Source organism: Protopterus annectens, chromosome 9.part0, assembly GCF_019279795.1.
Source record: "Protopterus annectens isolate FY-2018-M chromosome 9.part0, PAN1.0, whole genome shotgun sequence".
Taxonomy (NCBI): Eukaryota; Metazoa; Chordata; order Ceratodontiformes; family Protopteridae; genus Protopterus; species Protopterus annectens.
The window spans coordinates 1,547,018,731-1,547,036,867 of record NC_056743.1 but is presented as its reverse complement, the minus strand read 5'-3'; positions in this window follow the sequence as shown (position 1 = coordinate 1,547,036,867).

Below are 18,137 nucleotides of genomic sequence, written 5' to 3'. Positions count from 1 at the left end.
TAAAACAGACAAACATTTGTGGATTTAGTTCAAGCAGCTTTATTACATGCAAACATATCAGAAATGAGACTTTGTAACTTAAACTTAAACAAACAGACTGACTACCACACTCATACATGTTAACACTCTGGCTATTCTCTCAAAATGGCACTGCTGCCTGTATGTGAGCACTATTTATATGCATGTGCTTACATCTGGAAATGCTTCTTACAGGTACATACACATGCTCTGATCTACACTGTCCTCTCTTACATTTCAGTATCACATATCTGTATCTACACCCCCGACTCAAATCTCCCAAGAGCAAGTTCTCAAGGTTCTACTGAAGGCCGAGAACACCACTTCCATGGGGAAGCTTAACATACTGTGCTGCCTACTGGTTAGGCTGAAGCATGACTTGTCAGACTCCTGCCAGAGGATATTAAGTATCAATCTCCAAGCAAGATTTATGCTAGATGAATGGAAGACAGCAACAACCATCCCTTTCATAAAGGTGAGCCATCAACAGATGTAGGTAATTATAGACCCATAAGCCTGACTAGCCTCATCTGTAAGGCTATGGAAAAAATCATTATGGAGTTAATAAACAAGGACATACGTAACCTACAATCTCTCAACCCAAGCCAGTTCAGCTCAGCTTTGTCAAGAACAGATCCTGGCTACTTAACCTGGTCAAATTCTTTGAGAAGGTTTATAAGGCAATAGAGAAGAGGAAATCAGCACAGTACATATCTAGATGTCACAAAGATATTCAACACCATACCACATTCAACTATTGTAGATAATTCTCCTAGTTAAATGTAAATCCTTATGTAACTCTTTGGATATCAAATTAGCTCAAAAAAGAATGCAGGAATTAGGGTGGACTGCTTTACCTCCTCAAAAAGGCCTGTCACTAGGGGTATACCCCAGGGATCAGTCCTTGGGCTACTCCTCTTTGGCATTTACTTATCTGAGATCAAACCAGATGTTAATAATATATGGCTGATCAAGTCTGCAAACAACTGTAAATTTGATGACAACTTAAACTCCCCAGAGGACACTAAAATCCTCCAAGAGGGCCTTTTTTCCAGGAAATATCTGGTGTCAAAAACATGGACTAAACTAAATGCCAAGAAATGCAGAACCATGTCCTTTGGCAAGCATGCCTTCCCTTGTAACAATTGCATTGGTAACACATCCCTGAAAATGTATCCTGTAGTCTAAGATCTGGGTGCCTATGCTAATAATGAATGGTTCTTTGATAACCACATATACTCTATTTTAAGGAATTACTTTTTCATCACACATTTTTTTCATATCAAAAGGACTGCTGCCCAGGTCCAGGGATGTAATCATTCCACTGTACTCAGCTCTTATTAGGCCAGTCATTGAAGATAATGCCTCTTTTGGTATGTACCCATCCAAACACTTGTCACAACTGCAACAACCACAGCACTTTCTCACCAAAAAAATAGACTCTAAGTCACAAAAAAACCTATGTACTTTATCTCAAAGTCTTCTCCCTCTTCTTGGTATCATACAAGCTACTCAGAGGCAAGCTCTGCCTTGCATATAGAGTCTCACCAGACCTTATCCTGTCAGCCCTATTACACAGTCACAAGTTCAATGGTAGCATGAACACCCAGCAAGGGATCTCAATGTGTTTTGCAACAAAAATAGGACATGTTGGAGGGATAGGCATGTATCACAGAGAATACCTCTTCTATAGAACTCAACATAAACCAAAGTATTTCTCTTACTGTATTCAAATGTAAATTGGACAAATGGATGGGAAACAGAAAATTTTCCCTAATCAATCACCCATGTCCCGCATGGATAATGAAAACAAGTAAATGTCCCAACATATCCTTGTTCTGCCCACCTCTGGGTTATCTGTACACAAAATATAAAGGCTAAAAACTACCATAGGAATGTAAGTCTAGGCTTATTAAGATATTCAGAGATTTGGACCTCTTAGCAATAAATGTTGGAGGTGTAAATAAGAAGGAGCCTTCTTGACCTCTATGTTCTGGAAATGTGACAGAGCACAGAATAGATGGAGACAATATTAGAAGCTTTGCAAAAGATGCAGTATGTTTGGTGCAAAGATTCTATGGACATGGGAATTTCCTAGGAATTGCGAATAGGAGAAGAGGCTGAAGGTTGGACTGAGTTAGCTAATAGGCTAAGGCTGACCCTCAAATATGTTCACAAATCCATTCTACCAAGAGAAGAGAAATCCAGTTGCAGTACTAGAATAATGAATTTGTTGCAGGAATCAGGAATGTAGACATTTTTTTTCAAATTGTACTCTAACGTCTGGTACTGCTACCCCCCCAGTTCATCCATGCTGCCCCACCCCGAGTGCATCCATGCTGCCCTGCCTCAATGCATCCACACTGCCCTGACAAAATTCAATCTTTTGAGATGTCTACAGTCACTCTTAACTGGCATTTACTAACAGTGGTTCACTGCAACAAGCCCATGTACCACATCAAGGTAGCCAGTCTCATAGAGGTCCATTCACACCATGCACAAACAATCTCTCTCTCTCTCTCACACACACACACACACACACACACACACACACACACACACACACACACACACACACACACACACACACACACACACAGAAAAGGGGAAGCCAGCTGGCTGCTAATTGCTCTGGTTTTGATAACTTTAAAAAGCAGCCTAAACCAATTGCAGTAAGCAGCCCACAATCCAGTGTAAAGGGAAGCCAGCTGAGCTGTTCTGTTGGCTGCTCTGGTTTAGGTGCATTTAATAGCAGGCTAAACCATTTGCAGGAAGCAGCCCACAAACTCAGTTAACAAGGGAAAACAGCCTGAACCATTCACTGCAACAAGCCGTTCTACAACATCAAGGTAGCCAGTCCCACAGAGGTCCATTCACATCACCTCTCACACACAACCACAGTGGACAGTAAGACTTAACTGGGTTGACTACTCTGGTTTTGGAGCAATTTAAAAAAAGTAGCCCAAAGCATTTGCAGTAAGCAGCCCACAATCCAGTCCAAAGGCAAGCCAGATGGCTTGAGCTGTTGGATGCTCTGGTTTTCATGTCATTTGGCAATAGTAGCCTAAACTATTCACAAAAAGCAGGCCACAATCCAGTTAAAAGGGGAGGCCACCCATCCACAGCATACTTTCAGCACATGACAATGTTCACCCAGCCATGAGTGCCCAGCTGTCATCATCCTGATAGACTGCTGTGTCACCTAGAAAATACATAAAACCAGAGAACATTACATGGATCAAAGTCTTTTAGCACTTGTGTGATATCAACATCAATGTCATCATGTATGTGCATCAAGGCCACCCACTTAAACGTACATCAGACATAGGGTTTCTTAGCCAAGTCTGAATGCATCATAGAGCAGAGAATGACCTCTCTGTAGAGGCAACACTCACTGGCATAGTGACCAGAATTGTTAATACACAGTTTATATTTTGGATAAAATGCTGGGCTCAACTGTTGTAGGGTTGGATTGATGGTGCTTGGCAGCTTGCCCTGTACAACTGCACCTTATCTGGCCACTCATTGCTGAAGCTCATTTTTGAATCTGGACAGATGTGATAGGCCACTACATCCACATCTTCTTCTAAGACATGTAACTCGTTTGGCACCAGATAATGTGCTATGAAATGTGGTAGAATTCGATAAATTGGTCTTTTATTTTGCTTATGACATGATCCAGGAATGGAATGAACATGTTCCTTTGATAGTACTCCTCTGGGTCAGCAACACTAATTTTACTTCTTTGAGTCTGCCTTCCACAGATCCTTGGAACATTTTCTTCTACCGTAATTCTGGCTGCCAGCTGTTTGACTTCTTCATACAACTCTGAAAAAAACTGTTAGCATTTGATCTCAATGCTTGATGAGTGTCAGTGTCAAACTTTGCTTCTTCTCAATCCTGAATCAAGTCAGTCTGTTCCTGTTGCAAGTACAGATGAAGTAGCTTAATCATAATAAGCACAGACTCCATTGTAACCAGAGCTATAATGAAATTGAATCTTGTGATAGAGTACAGATATCTGTCAGCATTTTTGTCATACTCAGCAATACTCTCTAAACTGGTGACAAAGATGACATATTTATTCTTGATTCTGTGCAGGCAATCTGTCTGACTCATCCATTGGGTGTTGCCAGGTGCTTGAAGTGACGTACGTCTGTCTTCATCTTCATATTCCTACTCACATGGCAACTGTGTGAATTCCTTAATGAGAACTAAATATGCACTGTGACATTTAGCAGATGAGTTTAACACTGAAATTACTTTCCTATGGATGTTGAGTGTGCTATATCACACATTGCACATGAATGAACTATGGCAGTGTTGAAGTTGTGTACTTTGCTGAAAACAGGGCTTGAATTCTTGCTTGTATGCCTTTAAAATAACCAGACATTTTGCTTGCTCTGTCATAGTCTTGCCCTCACAATAGCTCCTTGTCCACACCCCAAGCTGTGTAGAATATAGGTCAGCTAAGGCTTTTACTGTGGTGTCATATGCTTTAACAAATTCACTGAAGTCTTCCTGGATTTCTGAGTTTCCATCACTTCTATGAACATAATGGTGAGACAGAGTTACTTACTGCTTATAGGAGATATCAGTTGCTCCATCAGCAATCAATCTGTAAGACTGCCTCTTTAACTCTATTTAAAAATTTTCTCTGAATCTGTATCCCAGTAGGATTAATAATTTAATTTTGAATTTGTGCTGAAATGTACAGTGCATTTCATGGACCCTTCCGTAAATGGTTGGCAAGTATAGAGTCCACTTATGCTATGCATTCCAGCAAAGCTTTAAAGTTTCCTGTGCAAGTCAATTTTCTATGAAGTGGCAAATTCTGTCTTCCACAGAGAATCACCCACACGATACATCTCAAGGCATGAAGTGTGCTTTCCTGCAACTTCTAATCTTTCTGTGCAATGTGCTGATAAGCTGTTTGCAGTTGGCCAGAGCATACGTCTAGAAATGCCTCCGATTTTGCAAGTGCATTTCCATTGTCCTTTGACTTGCTGTGTTCTAGAATCTTCTTCCCATTAGGCCAATTGGTCACAGATGTGGAAACCAACACACATTCTCTAGCTATGTTGAAGACAAAGCATGGACAGAAGACCCCATCTAAACTCTGTGAATAGTGTGCAAACTTGAATTCATGCAGAAGCTGTGAACTGAATCTTCTGTTTTTCTGGCTTCCAGAATACCCCATGAAACATTTAGGGAACTCAAGGTCTTTAGAGGGTATCTGCTATATGGTCAAGATGGTCATTTTATTGTTATCTGTAAGATTACAATGTTTGTACAAGCCAATGTCATAATCTTTTCTTATGGCATCATTCATGCTGTTACAAACCTGAGTAGTTGTGTGGTCCACGTTTGTTATGGCACCTGGTTGAAGATCTTGCTGGAGGTTATCGCACTTCCTCTTATTAAATCCCATCTTGGTCTCCACATTGATCGCAACATCAATTCTGTCATAGTTGCTACTGTATGTAGCACAGGCCTCCTCATATTCAGTAGGACTACTAATCCTTGACTCGCAGGTTCAGATGGAAGAAAGCTGTTTGGACTTTGAAGACCTGCAGCTGATTCTCCAAAAAGATCAGGTTGTGCAACTCCTCTCATCAGTACTTTCATTGTATCACAATGACTGAAAAGAAAGGGGAAGGCTAGTCAGAATGATTGTTTCAGTTTGTTAAGAAGTTCTAGAAGAGCTTGTAATACGCCAATGTGCATACTGATGCATAATCTACACTGCCCTGTAGAAAGCCTTTCCTGATAGCAAGTTGTCCTTCACCCAGCTCTGCTGCTGCCACAGGCACTGGCAGTTGCATGAGATGCCTAAAACAAATAATCTTATTACTTCTGAATGATGAATGGACTACTTCAGCTTTCCCCAATTAAAAAACAAAACAAAAAAGGTACCCAATATTGTACTGTCCATCTGAAACCATGGCAGGTAGCAGAAAATTCAATGGCTTTTCAGCTTTCCTGCTGAAAATAACCCACTTATTATATGCTGTTGTACAGTACATGACTGAAACAATCACATGCTTAGACTCAGCAAAATAAGTGCAGAGATATTGCCAGCTGGGTGCTGCCATACCCACTCATTACACAGCCTATGAACAGCTTTACAGTTCTCCCAAGGAAAAACAAGTGCAAGTGCTGTCTACAGAATAAAACAGCAATGACAAATGATACACCTGATAATCACTGTAAAGCTGGCAGTAACATGCTGGAAACATCTTTGTTGGATATGCACTGAACTTCTATTAAAGAGTCCTTCCTAAATCCATCCATCGATGTGTTCAGTTATACAGTGTGTTGGATGTTAATGGTGATTGTTTCAGTAATGTATTTAAAGTGAGAATATGGCCTACTACATACCAAGTATGTCTATATTTTAGTGCTGGCTACCAAAGGTAGGTCACAATTATAAGGCTGAATTTGAAGCCCTCTACATTGTGGTGGCTTACACTTAATGGTCAGTTATGCACAATGGGTTTTAAATTACTGAGTCTGGAAGGCAGCTAAACTTGTTGACAGCTGTGCTTCCTCTTCCCGATGAACATGCTTTGCCTTCCTCTGCTGTGCACCTGATATTTGTTTTCGTTTCAGTGTAGACTCAATTCCTACAACACAAACTCACAATCAGAAATGTACATTTCTCCTGCCTACTAAAGTCAAGGTAAAGCAATGCAAACTTACATTTTTACAACCAACATTCCATCAGTGAATAACTGACTGCCCATGGGCTCATTTTTGGACAAAACTTTATCTCAGTACATGAAAACTATGTAAATCACTGTCACGTGTACTTCAAAGCCATGCCGCATGGGGAAGGCTAGTGGAGCCCAGTTACATCTCAGATTCAGTCACAGACTGGATGCATTACAATGAAAATAAGCAGCAGGAATGCATAAAAAACCCATTGGAATGCTCAATACATACAAGTTCAACAATTGTATTTTTCTCTATTGGGACAAGGAAAATGGACAAGATTTATATCTACCAGTACAACTAATATTTCAGGTATGTTGAAGCCTAGTGCAGGCCACCTTTTCACATTTCAGTCACAGAATGGTTATCCTTTAGAGAAGATTTAAACATCATCAGCAATGTTTTCCAGCCTCAGTTCTGATGGGCAATGGGGAATCTGCAGTCAGTTTACATATTTCACAGAAGTTCACCACAACACCCAATGCAAATACAGTATAATGCAAAACACCATGATGGTCAGACAGTATAATGCAAGACGCCATAACCACCACACAGTATATTGCAAAACATCACAACAACTAGTCAGTATAAAGCAAATGAACTGAACACAAGTAGGCAGGTACTTCTCTCATTCCACTGTAACATATTATGCATCTGTTAAGGTAATAGCAACAGTGTAGTGAGTTATAAAAATTTAAGTTGCAATTCTGCTCAAGCTACCAGTGCTGCATGCCTCTGAATTTTTATCCTCAGCTTTGCTTCATGTTATAATTAAAAGGTCAGATAATTTTCTTCAACTAATATGTTTGTATTTGTAACAAGAATTTTCAGCTAACAGTGCCTGCAGCGCTGAGCAAATACCACAGCACCCTAAATGAAGGCTATGACAGTTAGGACATGAACTAAATCTACTGGGGTCAGTCTTGAAAGTCTCTTTCCCTTTGGTATGTCAATATAAAACATGTAAGCCAGCTGCAAAAAAAACTGCAGTTCTATCCTCAATGCTTCTAGTGCAGCACACCTCTGAATACTCCACAGCCTGACTACTTTTTAACTCCTAGCATTGTATCCATCACATCTTACAACTGAAAATGTAGTTTTGAGCTGAAATAGAGGATTCTTACTTCTGAGGTATTCAAGACTCAAGTGACAGTTTTGTCTACAGCACAATGCAAAATAGCAGACTGTGGCAGTAAGTATACTATGTACAGTTACTTTGGTCAGTCATTTAAAGCCTCTTGAATATTTCATTTAAGAGGGTATTCAGTCTTAGTTTGCCTTCAAGCAGATCAGAGCTATCGGTGCAACACCTACATGAGCAGCAGAAATACTGCAAAATGCCAACCGGTGGCAGTAAACACATTGACAAAGACAGTCTCTCTCCAGTATGTAATTTCAAAACAGTTTAGGTAACTGCTACAACAGGGTTGCCAGGTATAATCTACATGTGTGACTACAAACAGTCAGCCTTCAAGAGATTGCATCTAAGACAAATATCCTCAGGAACCCCAAAACTATCCACCACAACACATAATAGCCACAAGATACAACCAAACACCATGGTTTTGGGTGACTACATTTAATTACCCATCCTTGACTGGGTAAATTATACATGTTCTAACTCACTTGCCAAAAGGTTCCTGGACTCCGTTAATGCCAATGCCCTGGACCAGCTGGTTGACACACCCACAAGGGGCTCAAACATCCTGGATTTGGTGCTCACCAATGTGGGGGACCACTGCACCACCCCCAGTTTATGGCCATCCCTGCATCCTGGTAAGATCTGACCACAAATCAGTCTCATTAGAAGTAACTATAACATAAGACCCCCATTAGCAACAACTAGACTAAAAACTTCTCCAAGGCCAATCACAAATTTTTACATAACAGCATAAATAGCTTCATAGTTCCTCCCTCTACTGATGGAACAGACACCTATATTGAGTTATACACCAGTGCTTTATACAAGCACCTGTACAATTGTATTGACTCTGCTGTACCTGATAGAATCAAAGCAAGATCTTCAAGGGAAAAAAACAAACCTGCCTGGTGGACAACCACCATTAATAGGCTATACAATAGGAGAAAAAAATGCTGTCTAAGAGTAGGAAGGAATGGTCTCAAAACTGGAAACACTTCCTCCTCAACTTAGACAAGAAAATAAGACTCTTAGTGAAGTCCTCTAAAGCTAAATACTAATCCAAATTAGCTTCCCTAACTAAGGATAACCACAAGGTATTCTTTAGCTACATCCGTAACCTCAAAGGTAAGGCCCAGATTTGCCCTGAACTCATAGTTAATGGTACTACATATATAGAACCTGTTGATATAGCAAACTTGGTGGCTGACAGGTTTAGTGAAAACTTCACTCCCTGTGTCTGCCACATATACCTAAAAGCATCCCTAACACCTATCCCTACCTAGTATCTCAGAGGATCAAGTCCTAAAAGCCATCTTCCAAGGCCAAAAATACAGCCTCTATGGGACCAGACAACATTCCAGACTGTGCTCTACATGGGTTAAAACAGGAATTAGCATCACCACTAGGTGAGCTTTTCAATCACAGCCTAAGCACTGGCTTTGGAGTGAAAAACAACTACCATCATCCCTTTGCACAAAGGGGGTTCATCCACAGACCCAGGAACTATAGACCCATTAACTTGACCAGCCTTATCTGCAAGGCCATGAAATGAATCATCATGGACCTTATTAACAAAGATATAGGAAATCTCCAAATGCTCTACCCCACCCAGCTTGGCTTTGTCAAGGGGAGATCATGCCTGTTAAACTTCTTCAAGGCAATCACCAAATCTGTGCATACAGCCTAACTAGACTTAGTCAAGGCCTTTGACACAATCCCCCACTCAGGCATCATTGATAAACTCACCCAGCTGGGTATCAACCCATATATTGTCAGATGGGTTGCAAACTGGCTCGCTGATAGAACTCATGCAGTCAAAACAGGGAACTCTGCTTCCTCTAGCAGATCTGTAACCAGTGGTGTTCCACAGGGATCAGTTCTGGGCCCCCTATTGTTCAGAATCTATGTCTCTGAAGTACAGGCTAAAACTAAAGGACTGTAGCTGACAAAGTTTGCTGATGATGGCAAACCGGGAGCGATCATTGAAACCCCTAGTGATGTCAACATCCTTCAAAGAAGTTCTTACGCAGACTAATGACTGGTGCCAAAGTCATGGTTTTAAACTTAATACAAAAAAATGCATTGTCATCCCCTTCAGCAAGGGTGTTGTTCCTGCAAACTACCACATCAATAGCAATGCCCTAACCACACAGTCAGTGGTGTGAGAACTGGGCACAAAGGTTGACAGCAACCTTAACTTTGATCACCATGTCTCCACAGTGGTAAGAAGGCATTTTATATTGCTCATTTCATAAGTAAGGGCATTGCCTCCAGAAAAAAAAAAGAGGTTATAACTCCCTGTACTCTTCCATCATTAGGCCAGTAATAGAGTACAACGCTCCCTTTGGTATGTTCTTTCCAAACATCTGCAGCAATTGGAGAGACCACAAAGGTTCCTTACAAAGAAAATTCAGGGTCTTCAATATCTGTTTTATGTGGATAGACTGAAATCATTGTCACTTTAATCTGTGTCATACAGACTGCTCAGAGATGACCTGACCCAGCTTTAATGGGAAATGTGGCACATTTGCATCTCAAATGGCATATGGGTCACTCACTCAAAGGACCTTAACCTGGTATGTGACATCAACAGAACTTGCTGGAGAGACATATTTGCCTCATAGAGGTTGCCTCACCTTTGGAACAAGCTTCCTATTCATGTTAAGTAAAGCCCCTTGTTGGCTCTATTTAAGCATAATTTGGACGATTGGATGGATAACCAGAAATTCACCCCAGGGGTTCCATCAATATCCCTCTTGTTGGGGAAATAGGTGCTGAATTTAGTGTCTGCTTGAACCAGACATGCTTAGGAACATGAGTTGAACATGAGTTGAACTTGGCTAGGCTTGTAAGGGCCCTGGGCCCATTAGCTTATTTATCTCCTATGATCCTATGATCTCAAGGAACCTCAACCTCTAAGCCCATAAGGCAAGCCACCATAAAACTCTTTGTTCAGAAGATAATCTATTGTGAGACACACAAATGTCTCACTCATCAGGCTAAGGAGAAAGTCACCATCAGTTTTCTGTAAGTGCCAAAGATCCACCAGATCATGCATATACTGAGGTTATTAGATTGCAAGTACCGATATGACCCAGTCCGTGTGGATGTAAATCACCTGAGACATCCCTCTATGGACTATTTGACAAGAGACGGAGCTCTTGGATTAAATGTTCCAGGCTGGTAACAGCCTATGATTGAGAAGCATTCTACCTTCTCCAAGAATGATGCCCATGGCCCCCACATGCTGAAGTGGGCCCCAAGGCTAGATTTTTTTGTGGGGCCCCATAATTATATTTATATAAAAAAAAAAAAAAAATTATTGGAAAGTGTACTTTCTAGCTTTCATTACAGCAAATTTTTCAATTATTTTTGAGTAATCGTCTTTTTTAGCAAAATCATTTTCTATACATAAAATTGCCAAATGATTAAGCCATTCTTGGCTAGTGGAATTTCTTTGCCACATTTTTAACGAGTTTGCCAATTTACTGAACAATCTCTCAGCTGATGAGACAGTTATTGGAATAGTACAAAATAATTTCAATGCAAGGCAAATATTGCCAAATATTTCTTGCAGATTTTTTTTCATATATTAAATTAAGAATTTTAATTGGTGACCTTTCCAAACCAAAAACAGTCTTGTGGATTGTTTTAAGGTGAAGTACTTCATTTATTAAATCATCTGACAAATCTCTTTCATAAGCTTTTACAAGTATTGCTACTTTTGTGGTTAACTGATGTTTGTCCAAATCATGAAAATTTAAAATTGGAGAGAATAATTCACAAATATTATTCGCTGCTTCAAATCTTGTTTTTATATTGTTGATAATAAAATTCAACACTTGGTACATGAGAGAATTTCAGAAGTCTTCTTCACAGTTTTCAGAATTTGTGCACTTTTCGGGAAACTGGTGTTGGATTTCTATTGCTGCAGCAACTGCTTTAGCTTCATGAACAATGTTTTTCCATGATTCGCGCAACATCTGAATTTCTTCCACTAAGTCTTTTACCAAGGTGGTCTCTATATCAAGAGATAATCCTTTGCTTTGTATGACAATATTCTTATTATCAATGCTGGCTAGTATTTTATGCCAGAATATTGTCATCAACAGACCTTTATAAGAACTGAAATATTTATTCAAACCTTTAACCGTATTTAGTACTGCAGGAGTTAATCTTGTAGCCATCTCACCAAGAATGTCATCTATCATAGCAAGTACACCAGGGTAATTTTTGATGATTGGATGCACAGCTGGAATTATTTTGTTCCATCTTGTTTCTGAAACACTTTGAAGAGATAATGGTATGTATTTTCTAAGTACCTCTCAGCGTGCAGGACTATGAGCGAAAAACGTGTACAAGCTCTCTATATTTCCGAAAAATTTTATAACATCTGGATTGATTTTTTCAGCATTCACTCCTATGTGATTTAATGAAGGTGCACCACAGGGGGAGAACACTGCAAATTTGTTCTTTTCTAGGATGCGGGTTTGAATGCCGATTACTTTACCATGCATATTGGTGCCATTACCGTACCCTTGTGAATGGCAATCTTGAAGAGGTATATTGTGTTTTTCAAGAGTAACAAGTATTTCTTCAGTTATTTTTTGTCCAGTTTTCCCAGTAAAATTTATGAATTCGATGAAACATTCATTTACTTCAAATTCGTTTAAATCTTTGTTTTGAAATACATATCTGAGAATCAGGACATTTTGCTCATTGTGCGAGATATCTGGTGTTGCATCAACAATTATGCCACAAAAAACTGAGTCTCTTCTTTGATCCAGAATGGTGTTAAGAACTTGGTCTGCACAAAGGCCTATAAACTCCTTTTGAGAATTCCGCGACAAATAATGGACAGATCATTTCATATTTCTTCCATCTTCTATCTGATTTTGTTGAACTTTAGCAAGGTGTTGTCATGTTACTTCATCATATTTTGCAATTAGTTCCAAAAGCCCTAAAAAATTTCTACCGTGGACATTTCCAATTGTTATGTTTTCTCCTTGAAACGCTAAACCTCTAGATGCCAAAAAAAGTGTTACGTCTAAAATTCATTGCAGAATAGCTTTCCACTTGGTTGTCTCAGACTGAATTTGGAGTTGGAGGGCTTTATCGATTCCATGTCCTTTAAATGAATCCAAAATACATTTCCAAGCTACATATTGTTTCCTATGTTCAGCACTATTTTCATGAGATGGCAAAATGTCATATAACTTTTCCAAGGTTTATTTTTAGGTGAAAATCCTTCTTGAGCTAAACAGCTTAAATTTTTGATAAGTGGATCACAGAAAAGTCAACATGGTAGGCAGTAAAGAATTTCTTTTGATGCACTCCATGTTAGCCATTCTCGTGGAAAATGTTCACTTGTTCTATTATCTGTAATTTTTTTATATAAAAGAAACTCTTGAAATTCTCTACCATTAACATCCTTTGGCAATTTCTTATATATCTTTTGGAATTCTTAAAAGGTGGTGAGTTGTACTATTTATTGTCACAGGTTATTTGAAATTACTCGAGGCAACGTACCAGGATCATCATATTTTACATCAGGATTTTCGAAATGATGCGTAACTGAAGTATCGACTGTATCATGTGCTTTCACAGTTAGTTCTTCTTGAGGTTTCTCATTTCCTTGTTCTACGACAGTTGCAACAGTGGCAGTCTCTTCCTCTTCAACTGATTTTTGAATTTCTGAATTCTCATAATCACTATCTTCATGATTAGTACTATGTGCTAAATTCTTTTCGTCACCATATTTAAAGAATTTTGTTATCGATTAACAACCGTGTGATGCTTTTGCTTCTTTTTCGTATTTAAGTTTCCTTTTCTGAGCGCCAGTGTTTATAATTTGAAGCAGACATGGCTTTGCTTTTACTTGTTAATTTCTATAAAAAAAAAATAAAAGCCAAAAATATCTATATAGCTTTTTCATAATGAACATATCTGTAAAGAACAGAACGGGTGCAAAGCAAAAATATTTACTTACAATTAAGAACATACCTCTCAACCTGAAAACATCAAAAATCTGGACAAATGCCCACAAAAAATAGGTACAAATCTGTACGCTAATTAATATAAAATCTGCATACCTAATTATGTAACCCCATCCATTCCAATAGAATTGTGGGAAACCAACTTTCAAATGCAAACTGAAGAACAGACAATCAAAATATGGCCCCAGAGTCCCCCTGCAGCCATTATAATGTCCCATTAATTGGCAGTTTCGCTCCATTTACCATAAACACTGGAATGTGCATACTGCTTTACTTCTACAATGATTATTTGAATTTCATTTAAAACTTATTTTACATTTTATAGTATAAACACTAATAGACATCTGCTAAACAAAGCAATACAGTCTCAGAATGTAAATAGACTTAGCATTAAAACTTCTCTGCCTTTGAAACTCACATTCATTGAAACACAGGCACTAATGCTTAAATAAAATAGCTGCTGCCAATAATGAACCGCACACACTGTGTGAGTTCCATGCTTAAATAATATAGCTGCTTGCATACCTCTCAACTGTACAGACTTTTGCAGAATGTCCAGATTTCTGCCTAATATTTTTGGTCCATCTTTCATGAAGTTGTGGTTTTATAGCAAATCATTGGGAAATCACTGAAGATTTAAGTCAGAAAATAATGTCAGACATTTGACTTTCAGACTTCATATCCTTCAGAAAATTAATACTAAAGCAAATCCTGTTGCTCTATCTACTTTTTAGGTTTGTAAGTACAATATTCAAAAATTGTCCCTATCTTTGGGCCTTTGCCCCCGCCACTAGTTATGGCTTTGTCCAGATTTCTTACTCTAAGAGGTTGAGTGGTATGCTGCTGTCATAACCACTCTGTTTACTGAGTGTAACATTTGAATTGGAAAGCTGCAGCTTCACACAGACACACACACACACACACACACACACACACACACACACACACACACACACACACACACACACACACACACATATACTAATGCTTAAATAAAATAGCTGCTGCCATAACCCGACCAGTGCGCAGCCACAGACAGCCATATCTTGCACAAAAATCTATACATCCAAGGACCAGAAATTCAAAGCATGGCATGGCTATTTATTTTTTCATACTAACAGTTACAAAAGAAGATTCATGGGTTCTGCAACGAATGCCTTCAAAATAAGTAATCCATTATCGCGACATAAGCTAGTAATAGTCATTACTCAAAGTAGCTGTTATTCACATACTTTTAACAGTCGGGTACTCGGATTAATAAAAAGTTATTTGTTTTGACACAAAAATAACTGGTAAACTTCCAAAAAAAGAATAACATGAAAATGCAGCTCAGTTAAATCAAACTTCCAGTGCGAAGATAATATATTTTTGAAGATAACATATTTTATTATATATATATATATATATATATATATATATATATATACATCCTACTGGCCAGTAGAATAAAGCAGTACAGAGGCAGACAAAGATAAAAAAGTCATATTGCTTTATTAACATAAATACAAACAAGTGCCTAATTTCAGTGAAGGCACAATTCACTGATTTAGTCCTACTATGAAATAAATGATACTCTCTAGTACTCACCACATTGAGGTGTGTACATTTTTTTTTTACCTGTTAAATCCAATAATGTGCTTCACAGCGCTATCAGCTGCTCAGTGCTCAGGCTTCTGACTCGTCTGTCCCGTCTCTTTCTCTCTCTTTAGACCCTATCTCATTCTCTACTCTGTTGCAGGCTTGAAAGTAAACCCAGCCCAGAGCAGCCCTGAGCCAAATTCCGATAGACTGACAGGCTTCTCACGAAGCCGACATCACTGTGCACACCTCTGCGCAACGATGTCACTTTGAAAAAAAAAAAGCCTGGAAAAATAAAAAAAAAAGCAGGGAAATTCGGAAATTAAGGGGTGCCACTCGGGAATTGTGGCACCCTATTATTTGGGCTTCAATCTCGCTTTAATTATTTTTTCTTTGTAGTCTGTTTTGTGTGCCATGTTATGTTATGTGTTGTGAAATGGGAAAACTGTTAGAAACATAATCATTATACTATAAGATCACAGAGCATTTGAATGCATTTTTCAAGCTTTCAGAGATACTTTGACGGTATTCAAAGTCTTACATCTGGACTTTATCATTCCCTGTACTTATTGTCATTGTATTAGTATGTTTTTCAGAATTAATGTTTTAAGAAGACTGAGGTATACAGCATTATTTTATCATATCTGATTTAAAGGAACTGTGCCATTAGGTGCTGTACTCTGATACCAGTACTGAGGCATCTGTAGATGTGTTGTGTGAACCTACTTCTCAAAACACTATGATCTATCATTCAGTGAAGCATAATATATGTCAGAACATACAAACAATGTAAGAAACAGTATAAATGCATTAAGTAATGCAGAAACCTGGGGAAACCAGTTAGTATAAAGAGAAAAAGGCTGCACTGTGATAACTGCTATAGTAAGATATTTGGTAACCTCTGGTAACACTATCAGCTCATCAGCAGACCACATTAATGCTGGTTTAATGAGTTTACCATTTTAATTTATCAGTTAATAAACACTATAACCCAATTATATGTTTCTGTCTGCAGAACAGCACACTGTTATTAATAAAACTGAAGCCATTAATGTGTATTGAGTTTTGCAAAATTTGCCCAGCACTCCTAACATAGAGGAATAAAGATCTGCCTGTGACTCTGGCAAACGGAGGTTGATTAGTGACTTGAGCACCTGCTGGAGCTGGCAAGGTGGAATTAGCCTTGCCTCTTCTGGAGGGAGAGAGATGGGAGTATGCATGAGACAACAGTTCACAAGCCCTAGTGGTGATATCAGTATTGTAACAAGGACAGCTGTTATAGATGTAGGCGAGCAAGAGGGACACACCTCTCTCTCTCCTCAATACTCAAAAGTGGTAAAAATTGATAGATTCAGTACGGTTGAGAGGTCTGCTTATGAATCAGCATGATTCCAGTTAAAATCAAATCTTTTTTGTATAGAACACACAAAGTAGACAACATGAACATAAACATTAGATACAGCTCAACCACATTTTTTTTGTGTAAAACACGCGGGCTATGACGCAAAGGGTAAAATTATATCACATGCTCATACGATACCAATGCAGGCTAGAAATATCCCCGAGCTCCCGACTGGCTCCCGCCACCCACTCTGCCGCATTGATAATAATTGAATCATGAATTTTGAAAAGGGCCCATCTCCACAACTGAAAAAGTATGGATATGGGCCCTTTTTGAAATTCACGATTCAATTGTTGTATGAATTAAAGTATAAATTGTCAGTGGACGAGAAATTTCAAAAAGAGGTTTTAAATATTTTTATATTTTGACCGATCACACCAGGCTCCCCTTATCCCGGGCCCCCAGGCTATGACCCTGTCAGCCTCCCTCCCTCGTGCTGGCCATGATGATGCCACAATATGAACAAAAATGATTGACTAATTGGTTTAATTTTTGGTGTCACTTCAAGACAGCACAATATTTAGTAAAATAAAACACAAGCAGTTGGACTGCTGACCACAGTGATAAAGATATTTACAATATTTGTCAGCACTGGAGGATATGGTGCTACTTTGTCAGGGATGGTCTGCACCTGTCCCCTCTAGGCTTTCAAATATTGGCCACAACATTGTCCTCCCCACTGTGTCTCTTTTAGGCAATGAAAAAAATGAGAAACCTTCCAGGTTAGCAAACCCAACCCTAAAAATCTAAAGATGTTACTGCTCAATCCCAGGAATCTAAACAAGTAACTATACTTGGTTCATGCTCTCCCCACTGTGGAGAATGCAGATATTTGTACAGTTACTGAGAAATGGTTTAAAGAAGTTTGGAGCACCCCAGCTGTACAGGACTACAATGCCTTCAACATATTTAGACGAGCTACTGTACAGGCACAGAGTAAAGGTGGAGGTGTCTCAATGAACATCAAATTGAAACCTACCTCAAAAAATAAAAGAAAACACAATTTGTTTAAGCTTCTCTGTGACCAAATTATCATAGAAAAGCCCCATACTTAATTCTTGCAAGTTATAGGTCCATCTTTAGGTTCATAGGTAGGTACTAGGCTATCGGCCCTGGGGCCTATACAAGCCCAGCCAGAAAGGTACCCTGGCTTTTGCCACCCAAGAAAATTATTTTCCTGTGCCACTGTCGAGCAGGGCCACAGAGGTGATCCCTGGGGTGAATTTCCTATTTCCCATCCAATCATCAAGATTTTTCTTGAAGAGTGCTAATGAGGAGCTTTGTTTGA